This window comes from Lycorma delicatula, chromosome 1, assembly GCF_047948215.1.
Source record: "Lycorma delicatula isolate Av1 chromosome 1, ASM4794821v1, whole genome shotgun sequence".
NCBI classification, from domain to species: Eukaryota; Metazoa; Arthropoda; class Insecta; order Hemiptera; family Fulgoridae; genus Lycorma; species Lycorma delicatula.
The window spans coordinates 204,605,217-204,618,033 of NC_134455.1; the positions used below are offsets into that span (position 1 = coordinate 204,605,217).

At 36.6% G+C, this 12,817-nt stretch overlaps 1 protein-coding gene across 2 annotated transcripts in view; it reads left to right on the forward strand.

Moving 5' to 3' along the window:
* The window catches only part of LOC142327626 (protein scarlet-like), a 104,106-nt gene that overhangs the window by 7,118 nt on the left and 84,171 nt on the right, over positions 1–12,817 (forward strand). The gene's annotated exons all lie outside the window — the stretch shown is intronic.

Sequence of the window (12,817 nt, forward strand, 5' to 3'; positions counted from 1 at the left end):
CGTGCGTAAACATGGGCGTCCAGATTTATTTATAACTTTTGCGTATAATCATGAATGGTCAGAAATAAAAAACGAATTATTCACTGGTCAAAAATCTACTGAATGACATGATATTATATTCAGAGTTTCCCATTTGAAAATTAAAAAACAACTAAACCTTATTAACAAAAAAAAAAGTTCGGTCAACTGCTGTGCTCTGTGTCGAGTGGCTAAAACAAGGCTTACCTCATTGTCACAAATTGGTATGGTTAGCGACTAAAATACGACCTGACGAAATGATCTTATCATATCTGCTGAACTTCCTGATAAAAATGTTGACCCATTATTATATGACATTGTTTGTAAACGTATGTGTGACGGACCTTGTGATATAAATAGATCATCACCATGCATGGTAATGAAAAATGTTCAAAAAAATTCCCAAATGTACATTTGCAATACTCAAATAATCTGCATACTGCAGATGACGGTTACCCGACTTATTGCAGAGGTCCAGAGAACGGAGCTCAAACGACAACTTTAAACATGGAAGGTAACATAATTGATGTTCATAATAAACGGATCGTCCCACATTGCCCACTATTTCACGTTGCTTTAATGCCCACGTAAATATTGAATTTTGCAACTCCGTGCAAGCGATTTGATATATTTGCAAATATATTACCAAAGGTTAAGATCAAGCAACTTTTTTTGGAGAAAATCAAAGAGGTGAATTGAATCAGTACATTAATGGTAGATATATATGTACGTCTGAGACCGATTGGCGATTTTCTGGTTTTCCAATACATCTAAGTTATCCCATTATTGTTCACTTAGCGGTTCACTTAGAAAACTATCAACGTATTTATTTCGCCGAACAAAATTTCCAAGGTCCACAGAAGACCACATTTATTGTTTTTTTTTTTTTTTTGCTTTGTCAGATCAATTATATCCTGAAGTACCGAGATGCTATACCGACTAAACCTCCACCCCCTTCCTGGTACAGCTGGTGTGCATTTCATCCATACGCCCACACACACACAATCAAGCACCACGCAGAAAATCACACACATAAACAAGATCACATAAGGCAAAAGCGCAACACAACAAAACAGCAACTACAAACTACACGTCGCTACACATCACAAGTCACATCCACCCCATCCCCTTAATAAACCACATTCGTCAAAACATACTTCAGCATATAACAGCAACACACAATCGCACGCGCGCTCACACACACACAATTGGGTCATAGATACATTCCTCAACACACACACACACACACACACACACACACACACACACACACTCATAAACAGTCACTGACATACAACATACTTACCACATACCACTTCAGGCCACCATCGGACGTATAAGAGGAGTGCCCCCGAACTCATCACGCCCAGGCGACCTCCACACGTACGGGAGACCCGTTAAGCGTTCAGCTGAGAGCCTGTCTTCCCAGACGCCCTCCGGCAACCTCTTCTTCGCCTGTGTGGAACCTCTTTTGTCTCTGTGGGACTCATCCCAGGTGTACAGCTCCTGCGTTATCTTCCTGGCCAACATTACTACGGTCGTCCAATTACTTGCACTCTCAAGCAGGTTCCGTTGCACTTTTCAGATGAAAACATATCCCTTCTGCATATTGCATGCAGTGCTTCACTTCTATGATCCTGGAATCTGGGACAGCTGAAATAAACTTGGTGTGATATCTCTTCTACACTCACAAATCGGACAACATGGGGAGTAGTCAAGTCCAAACCTAAAAAGGTACTCTCTAAACTCACCATGACCCGCCAGAAACTGTGTAAGACAGTAATCCAGCGAGCCATGGGTACGCCCGCACCAACCCTCCAGGTCCCTGATCATGCATGCGGTACGTCCATCGACCCCTCTCACTGTCATCATCCCACCGCCACTACCATTCCCTTCTCAAATCTTCCATGATGGAACTTTTCATCTCGTTTTATCAAGGACAAATTGTACGATTTTCTGTCTATTTTTCGTTAGTTTTGCTTCAATAAAAACTGATTTTTTAAAGCTTTTATTGGCTGCATTTACCCTAATTTTCTCAAAATTAAATTCTCTACAAGTTTTGTTATTAAATCTTCCGCATTTATTTATTATTTACTGAAGCTGTTGTACTACAAACCTAAAAAAAAATTGTTTTTCGACACCGAATTTTCTATTTTACGTCAGATATCATAAAAACTACTGGAGTTACAGTTCTTGGATATATTTTATCTTATTCCCCAGCTCAAATTTCATAACAAATCTCCAACTTACTCCTTAATTTGGGTTCCAAAAATTACAGTAAGGTTTCTTTTTATTAGAACAGCTGAAATCCGGACGAAATCTTTCGCTAACCGTAACTCGAAAACAAAGCGTTTCCAGACGTATGTTTATATGAACTTTTTCCGAGCTCCGGAATCTCCTGAACTCCGGAAACGTAGACAGAGTGAGAAGGACAGTTCTTGCTAGTCCGAAACGATCTGTTAGGCGACAGGCTGTAGCGCTGGGTGTGTCACGTCGTTCGCTTCATCGTATCTTATACGGTGATCTCAGATTTCACCCATAAAAAATAACGATCGTCTAGCAGCTTACTGAAAGGGTTGTTTAAACAATTTTGTGGCATAATGAACACCATTCTTACGGAAGATCCAAACGTTTTAATAATGATGAGTAACGAAGCCCATTTCCATCTCGATAACTATATTAATGTACAGAACTGTCGGTACTTGCCGTTGGAGAACCCACGTGAACGTTTGAACCCACCAAAAACCTCTCCACAGCTCAAAAGTAGTAACAGTGTGATGCAGTGGCTGCAAGACAGGGATTGTTGGTCCTTACTTTTCTGAAGAGGGAGGAACCGCAATTACAGTAACATCAGCACGCTACATCGATATGTTAAACAACTTCCTGCATCCAGAACTGGAAATGGCATCAGGTGAACATGAGAAAACATGGTTCCAACAGGATGGTGCCACTGCCTAAATGACGAGATCATCAATTGAAGTGGTGCGACAAATGTTTCCTGGACATGTTATTTCAAGATTCGGCGGTGTTTCTTGGCCCCCACGCTCTCCTGATCTATCGATTTGTTACTTCTTTTTGTGGGGTTATCTGAAATCAAGAGTGTACGTGAACAAGCCACACAACCTTGAAGACCTGAAAATTTCCATTCATCAAGAAATTGAAGCTGTATCGAATGATGTGTTGGAGAAAGCCGTGTAAAGCTTTGAGGAGAGGCTCCGAAGACATCCGACAAGAAGGACATCATCTTACTGACATTATTTTCCGAACCTAATTAACGTATTGATTTCAAAAATGCAATGAGAGTATTATTGTTTAATGCAAAACTTTTTTTTTCTATAATTAAAACAACTGAAGTTATTCACTAGTGAAAAACATGTGTTTCCTCTGCCCCACCACTAGCTTCGACAAAGCAGCGATGGGGATAGTAGTGTATATGTACTGTAGTATATATGATAGGTGAAATACTGAATGTATCAAGAAGTTCTACCGGGACTTTCATAACCTATTCTACTCGGAAAAATAATAGAAAAATTCATTTAAATGTGTGTCCTGCAATGCTTAGTTTGCAAGTTAGTGAAAGATTTCGCTCGGATTTCAGCTACCCCGCTGAAATAAGGTCTTACTGAAATTTTTAGGACGTTAATTAAGGGATAAAATTAGTGATTTTTTATGGTTTTCGACCTGAAAAATTAAATAAAATAGGTCCCATTACTGTATCTGCAGTAGTTTTTGATAAATCTTAGATAAAAACCAATAAATTGGAGTGAAAACCCTTGTTTTTTATGTTTGACATTCAACAACTTTGTTAAATGTATAATAAATACATAAAACTTTTAAAAAGAGCTTGTAAAGAATTTAATTCTGAGCAAAATGGTTTAAGATAAGTTGAATAAAAAAGAATAAAGAAAAGTTAAAAAAATTCTAATTTTATTTAGAAACAGTACACTAGACCAAAGTGCATCATTATATGTAGCAGTTTATAATAAATGTTCAAAAATGAGCCTGCCATTTTTAACACATTTCCTGGCACACTTCTGTATTGCTTTTTTTACTCCTTTTGGTTCTTCAGGGCTATCCTTAAGATGCTCAGCCGGATCCATAATCCAAACAATTAATTCCTCACGAGAATGTATTTTTGTTTTGAATACACTATTTTTTATCCAACCCCAGACATAAAAATCCAGAGGTCTTAGATCAGTTGATCTTGATAGCCAGGAATATGGACCTCCACAACCAACCCATTTCTCAAGGAAATGATGATTTAAGTGAGTGAAAACGACACAAGAGAAGTAGGGAAGTGCGCCGTCATGCTAGAAGTATACTTTGCGACTCAGCACTAGAGGGAATATCTTCAAGCAGCTGCAGCAATTCTTGAAAAAAGTGCAATTATACCTGAGAATTTAAGCAGCCAGATAATATGAACGGTCCAAATAGCTGATTGTGAAGAAGGTCGCACCATACATTGATGCTTAATCGATGTTGAAAATTGCCTTCCACCGTTACAGGAGGTTTTACTTCTGTCCACGTATGCTTATTACATAAGTTGTTGACACCATCTTGAGTGAAATTTGCCTTGTCAGTAAACAAAACATACTTGCAGAGTTGTCGACTTGTATTCCACCAGTTGCAGAACTCCTAATGAAACAGACCTTCTCCTAGGTGTAGATGTTGAACTGGCTGTTTATATAAGAATAAAATTGATTTTGTTTAAGTGTTCTTCAAATCGTCGAATGCGAAACTCCAGTTTGCTTAGAAAGATGTGTACTGACACCTGGACTGCACATCGATAATAGTTTCATCAATAACAGTGTCATGTTGAACAGATCATTCATAGCTGGTACGACTAATAAGGCTTGATCCTGTTCCCCAAAGATTGCAAAAAATCGCTCTAATTGTTTTAAGGTCTAGATTCCTGTGATTCGGAAAATGTATTTCATATTTACTACAGCAGCTGTAGCATTACCATTACACACACCCAAAATGATAACATATCAGCATATTCCTCTATTGTAAATAAGTATGGTTAGTTCAGTGGCAAACCGATCATGTTCAAACTAAAATTCACAGAAAACCTTCACTAATGAAACGTAGTTCATGGTACTCGATATACTTTTACCAATTTTATTTGATTTTTCAGGTGAAAAACCATAAGAAATTACTAATTTTGTCCCTTAATTAATGTCTTAAAAATTTCTGTACGACCTCATTTCACCGGGGTAGCTGAAATCCAAGCAAAATCTTTTGCCAGCCGTAACTTGACAACGAAGCATTGTAGGATACAAGTATTATATGAATTTTTCCATTATTTTCATGAATAGAATACATTACGAAAGTCTTGAGAGAACTTCAGTAATACACCTTGTGTACTAGTACACAAGTATTATATTATATAATATAATATTATTTTATTTGTGTTATATATATAGTTAACTAAAAAATTTTATCATAATTTATATAAGGACCAAAATCAGTCAAAATTAGAGTTCCCTATAGAAGAACAACCAGACATTTAGTAGAAATAGTAACACAGACTATAAAATCAATGAAAGATAGGAAAGCTTCAGGAACACATAATATTACATTACTGCTGAGATACGGAAAGCTGATGGCAAAACATTGCACACAGCACTTGAAAAGCTGTAATCAAGGTGATTCAAAAACCAAAAGATTCCGAATGCATGTAAAACTGGAAGTGATTCTTCTACACAAGAAAGGAACTTAGGAAGACCTGAAAATTATTGCCCAATAAGCCTCCTCTCAGTTATCTACAATATTTTGAGCAAGATAATAACAAAAAGAATGCTAACAACACTGAATGAATCACAACTAAAGGAGTAGGCAGGCTTCAGAAACAGTTTTAGCACAACAGATAAGATCTAGGTTGTTCAGCAAGTAATAAAAAGTCATACATGGCTTTTATTTATTTTACTTTTATTTAATTCGGTAACAAGGCAAGCCATAATTATTGAATCACATTACTGGATTTAAACACAGTCTACATAAACTTGCTACAATCAGTATATTAAAAAGCAAAACCCTTAGTCAACAAACATAAAATAGAGATAAATGTACAAAAAGATGTATGACAAGAGGACACTACATCAACCATGCTGTTCTCAACCTGCGTTGAGGAGGCATTTAGAAAAAAGCTGAATTGGGAAGAAGAGGGCATATAAATAAATGGTGCATAGCTAAACCACCTGAGATTTGCAGATGATATAGTTCTCGTCTCACAAGAACCAGAAGAACTATTAAGACACATACAACAATTTCAAGTGGCTGATGAACCCTATGATTTAAGGATGAACCTTAAAATTAGCCAGGTCATGTTCAACAAGTTTGCCAAGGAAAGGAAGATTTTTGTCTCTGGAGAAGAACTCGAACAGGTAGATCATATCATACATCTAGGCCAACAGATGTCAACTGAAGGTAATACAATCAAAGTAGTTAGAACGATGAGTTAAGCTTAGATGGCAGGCATTTGAGAGACAACATTGTTTTCAAGAAAAACTCCCATATTATCTAAAAATAAAGTTTTCGATCAATGCGTTCTGCTAGTCGTTACCTATCGAAGCGAAACTTGAACATTAACCGTTTAATCACTACAAAAAAAAAATTGTGTGTAGCACAAAGAAATTTGGAACAATGTATGCTTGGAGTTACCAAACGAGATAGGAAGAGAACTAAAAATGAATCAGAGAACAGATGAAAGTACATGATGATAACATCATGAAAGTTAGAGAATTAGAATGGCAGTGGGCAGATCTTGTAGCAAAAAGAACTGATAGCAGATGGACTAAATTAGCACTTGAATGGAGAAATGGATACCACTAGATGTTAAATGCTCACAAAAAATAGCAAAGGTATATTTCCAGGCCTTTACCATGCGTAGATCAAAAATGGCTGAAATATTGATAATGATGACTATATATATATACAAACGCTTGTAATAATTGTAATAATAATTTACTTAGCATAGTAGCAATAAATTTAGTAATTGAATGATTTTCAAATGTTTTTATTGTATAACTTAGTCAAGAACATAACCTTTGCTTTACATTTTTTTTCTTGGGCGGGGGGCGAAAAACGCCTGGGCGTTATCATCGCCCGGGATTTTATTAATAATAAAAGGGTAAAATAACTCCAAAATAATAAAACTAATAAGGTGTAAAATTAATATTAATCATATAATAAAAATTTATTAAAACAAGAGTCAAGAAGTAAAATAAAACTCAAAACTAACACTGCAGATGAAGTCTTTAAAATATAAAAGTTAAAATAATAGAATAAAAGAAACTACATAAAACTTATCTAATTCCGATGGATCGTTTGCTTTACATGTGATGTCTTCTAAAGTTTTTCTGATATTTTATTTCATCTTAAAAATGGTTTTTCAGTATTTTTATGAGTTGTGCACATACTATAAGGGCTTCAACAATTCCCTAAATGTTTTGAATTCTACTGAAAACAATCAGTAATTAGGAAAGTAAGAAGTACCTGTAAAAATGTTAGAACTACAGATTAAAATTTCAAAGCAAATTGTTTTTTTAAATTGTTGCAATGCAATATTTCTCATGTTATATTGATACATATGAGTTTTAATTTGGCAGCTACAAAAATGAAAATATAGCTTTGAAATAATGAAGAAATTTTTTAAGAAAGTAATTTTTATTTGTTTATGTATTATATTAAATTATTCATCAAGCAAAAAAATAATAATAAATAAATAAACATTTGTATATACTTAGATTAGTTGAATTTAAAGGATTAAAGTAAACTACATTAAAGGAGTTGAAATATATGAAATACCTGATTTTTCATTTTTCAAGAAAGTTTGTACAAATAATTAGAATATTTTTTGTGTTAAAATCTCCAGTTTTATAGTATGTTGTAAAGGTTCTCTCAGTTTTTGAGTTTTACTGTACTCTCTGTCAACATCAGTTTTTTAATGTTCTCAGTACTTAATGTACAATTAAGTATAACTCGGTCCAGGAGAGCATCGTACATTACTAGAATGAGCTTCCCGCCGGTCGGGTCTTCAGTTCCTTCTTTATTGCCCACTATAATAGGGGAGCATCAAACCTGGATTCCCCCCACCGATACCGGGTCTTTTCTTGTATCCCAGCCTAAATCTCCCTGGAATCCCCAGCCGTTTATTGGAACCGGCACATCTCGGCATGTCGGCCCACGCGACTGGGGCTATCCGACCATCCCTACGCTAAAAACCCCGGTGTCTACCCTCCGCGTCCTTGGCCCGTAGCACCTCTATGAAAAATTCATCCACTGCCCTCCAGTTATCACCCGAAATAAGCATGTGGGCCACAAGATTTTCAGGTGCCAGTCCAGTAATGCCCGTTCGAATGAGCATAATGAGCTTGCGCTTCGACGTCTTTGGCGCGACGTGAGAAGTCATAAGCCGTTTCAAAGCCGACAGGGTTCTCTCCGCCCTGTCACAACTCTTTCTTTTTCCCGTTTAGCCTCCGGTAATTACCTTTCAGATAATACTTCAGAGGATGAATGAGAATGATATGTGTGAGTGTAAATGAAGTGTAGTCTTGTGCAATATCAGTTCGACCGTTCCTGAGATGTGTGGTTAATTGAAACCCAACCACCAAAGCACACCGGTATCCACGATCTAGTATTCAAATCCGTGTAAAAATAACTGACTTTATTAGGACTTGAACGCTGGAACTCTCGACTCCCAAATCAGCTGATTTGGGAAGACGCGTTCACCATAGACCAACCCGGTGGGTCGCCCTGTCACAACTATCCAAAACATGTTCACTGATTCTGTCCGACCTGTCAATAACACCCAGGTATTTAACTCTGCTCTTGAATTGCAGACGGTGGTCACCGATCTTTAAAGCTATGTGACCAATCCTCCGCCTGCCGTCAGGGTGATAAACTTGCTCTTTCCAGGTGCTAAATCTAGGCCTTCCCCTCATCAAGGCTTCTATGGTGGCAAGAGCCTCGTTCCTGAAGCTCCAGTTCCGTTTTGCCACTGACGAGAACGGCATGATAATCTGCATAAGCAATTGTTTCCATGTGTTCAGGCAGGCGAAGGTTTAGAACACCGTCATAGACGATGTTTCAAAGGTGGGTCCCAGCACCGACCTCTGCGGGACCCCTCATACATTTGAAAACGCAGACACCCACTCTTCGTCTTTCCAGTGACAAATCTATCTCGCACATACTCCTTAATTTGGTTTTGGAAATACCTGCTTTGCCCTTCTCAAGCGCCGCCATGACTACATTTCATGGCAGGGAGCCTAAGACATTACAGACGTCGACCAGAATTAGCATCGGCATTCGTCTGGTTCTCTAAGCACCAGATGTGAACTACCTCCCTTCTACCGCCACGACACTTCATATCTATCTGCAAGTCTGCAGCCTTGTTCCTCAGTACTGAGGTGAAGGGTTCTGCATTCTGAGTTCCCTTGACTCTGATATGCAGATCATCCTTGTTTCCCCTATTCAGAGAAAGAACATTTCCAGCCTCATCTCGGGAAGCCATGGCCTTCATTGTATGTAACTGATCCGCGTAAGATCTGCCGGTGACCTTACTCACCACCGTCCTGCTATCGCTAACCGGTGGGGTAGATCTCAGCACCAGAAGGTCCTGATTGCTGTTTAGCCTGTGTCGAGTCCGGCTGTGACACCGTAACCATCCCCTCCTGATCCTGTTACAGATAGACCAAGATCATCTTGATTGAAGCTATTGATTCCTCTTCCTGGCAGAACAAAAATCGGTGCCTTTGAACTCTCAAGGACCCTCCTCACTGCCTGTAGAATCGCAGCCAGAGAATTACGTTCTCCCACCATTGAATTGTAATAAACCCCATGATGGCACTTTTAAGCAGCCACTGGGTCCTTACCCGTGATCATGGAGACATCCCTGACAACATCGCAGGACTTGTTGGCTGACTCCTGAGATGAGCCATCCTGCGAGGCTTGTACCCGACACATGTTTTGAATAAAACATCTGTCCCTGGCATCACAAAATAGGTCCTTAATCAGATTGATCCTCTGAGTAACTCCAACTGGCCATCTGAGAGGGATCAGACCAAGTAACTCCTCATCGGAGACGTTCTCCAAAGGAATATCTTCAATGTTGAACTTCCTGGGTCCTTCCATTTGGGTAGCTTGCGGTATTCCAGCTATAGGTGGCAGCAGCTCAGTAATTGCCTTAAGGCCCTTGTGAATGTTAACCTGATCCTTCTCGTGCTGGCTTATATGTTTGGCCAGCCCAGACCTCAGATGTTGCCTCAGGGTGAAAATCACAAGACTCAATTGGTTAGATATATCCTTCAAACTTCCAGGAACAGGGTCTTCCTCTTTTGAAGACACTGATCTGATCTGCTTATTTCCCTTTTGCTCCAGTTTCTTAGGAGGTGCTCCCATTGTTCCAGATGCTCCCGGTCCTCCACTGATTCTGCGAGTGGGAGTGATTTGTTTCTCTGCATCTTAGCATTACGATAATCAGGAGCGAATTCTAATTTCTATGACATCCCACATAACTGTTTTTTGGTGGGCCAGGGAAGTAAATTTTTGGTTGGGGGAAGTAAATTGTATCTCCCCAAATCCAAGGTCGGAATTTGGGGGGGGGGGGGGGGGGTAAAAGATAGAGAAGGTTGAGATCAGTCAAGATATAGGAGGATTTGATAAAATAAGGAAGAGTTCATGAGATATTGTAATAGGAAGTTTCCCCCTTGATTTCTGACTGGCACTTGGAAAAATTCTACACCAACTCATCTGCAGATTGATGAAAAATTTCCTAAGTCCTTGTTTACTACGCAGACTTCCTGCGTAAACAGGCAAAGCAAGAAAACACTCTATTATATGCCTTATTGCCATTGGAAATAAGGTTGAATATCTAAATTTCTGAATAAAAAATTTGTTTGATGTCTAAAAATCTTATAATATGCAAAACACATCCATTATATAATCACTGACTTGTGATTATAACTTTGTAAACCGTCCAATCCAAAAAAAAACACCAAAAAACCTAGTCAAAAGATCAAAAAACACGGAGTAACAAGAAACATGTTCAACATGCTCACTTACTCAACCAACTACCAATACCTACTATGTTAAAACATTACTTCACTTGCGACTAAAATTATGAAATGCTTAATATTTGATCTAAACTTACAGCATTAATATTTCTTATTCATTTGTGTATACATAATTCACATGGTTAGAAACCAAAAGTTACAAATAATTTTTTTTTAAATTATAATTATTCTAAATTGCTCGCCTTCTCATGTAATGGATGTCTCATCCTCTTTGTTAGGAAAAGTTGAAATTTCATAGGAAAGGTGATAAACTTTATTATTTGCTTGTGTACTGGTGACTATGAAAATGTGTTACAAATCAGTCTTGTATACCTTTAAGAAATATTCAAAGTAAACATAACTAACCAACTGTCATAGTGTTAAATATTAAAAGAATTAAACACATTTAGTACATATGATGAGCATTCAATAAAAAGCAAAAGAAAGAAAAACACAAAATAGGTTTTTCACTTAGGATATTTATATTTTATAATTTTCTTGGGGTTAAGTCCTCTCCCCAATGACTTGTTCCTTTACTAAAAACAATTAAATTACTATTTTTATTAATTATCATTTTTCTCCTTAATTATGTCTTCACATTGTTCTCGCTTAAATAATCTTTTACGCCATTTTGCTGATCCAATTTGGATGGTAGTAATAATAATTATAATTAATTAAAAATTTCATAGTAATTGAATATTGTTTTTATCTTTAAGCTCTAAAATAATATTAATACTCTGTTATTCTGTGTAACAAATTTATATCTGAACACATTTTTACGTGAAAAATCTTTATATATATATATATATATATATATATATATTAAAATTTAGTGTATACAGTTTAACATCTGATTCAGATTTGTGAATTGGCACAGTTTAGATATACTTACTTGTTTATTGTGTGCTACTGTAAAGGGATGTACAATAAATCTGGATAGGATTAATGTATGTTGATCTTAATGTGACAACCTTTGATGTCGTTTGGAATGTTTTATATAAGATTATTTGAAACCAGTTAGTTATTCTTTCAATAAAACCGAAATACAGATTTAACATAAATTATTAAAGCATGAGTTCTACTAATCTGAAATTATAAACTTCATCAGAGGAGAAAGTCAGTATTATTATTATTATTATTATTAAATATATTATTATTATTGTTAAGTATTAAGATGGGACACTTTCAGTTATCAGAATGATAGTCTCTGATACAAGAAACATCAGTTACTGCATAAGCTTATTGTAAAGTGTTCCAGATGTTATCTAAACTATCAATTAGTATCAACAGAGATGACCGACAAAGAGTACTGTGTTGTTACATGTTACTGTGCATCCAGATTTGCAGCATATATCATTTTCAGTTATCAGAATGATAGTTTCTCTTCAAATATGAGGAAAACTCCCTGTTCTGAGATTTAGGATCACTACTATTACAAATGCCTCGATGTTGGTGACAATAATGTAGAGTATATCAAGATGCAATGTTACATCTGTCCAAAATAAATGTATATACTGTTAATTTATTCATTGTAAAAGAACGCCATTTCAAATACTTTCATATTTTTAAATGAAAGCTGAAAATAGAATAAAAATATTTCATTTAAATGAAAATAAATAATTTTGAATAAAATAAAATATGTATATAAATAATGAGTTTTCAGAATAAGAATGGAGAAATAAACAATTGGTAAAAATTAATTTTTACCCCAGTTTGTTGTAAAATTTTAATGGTTCAAACTAGAG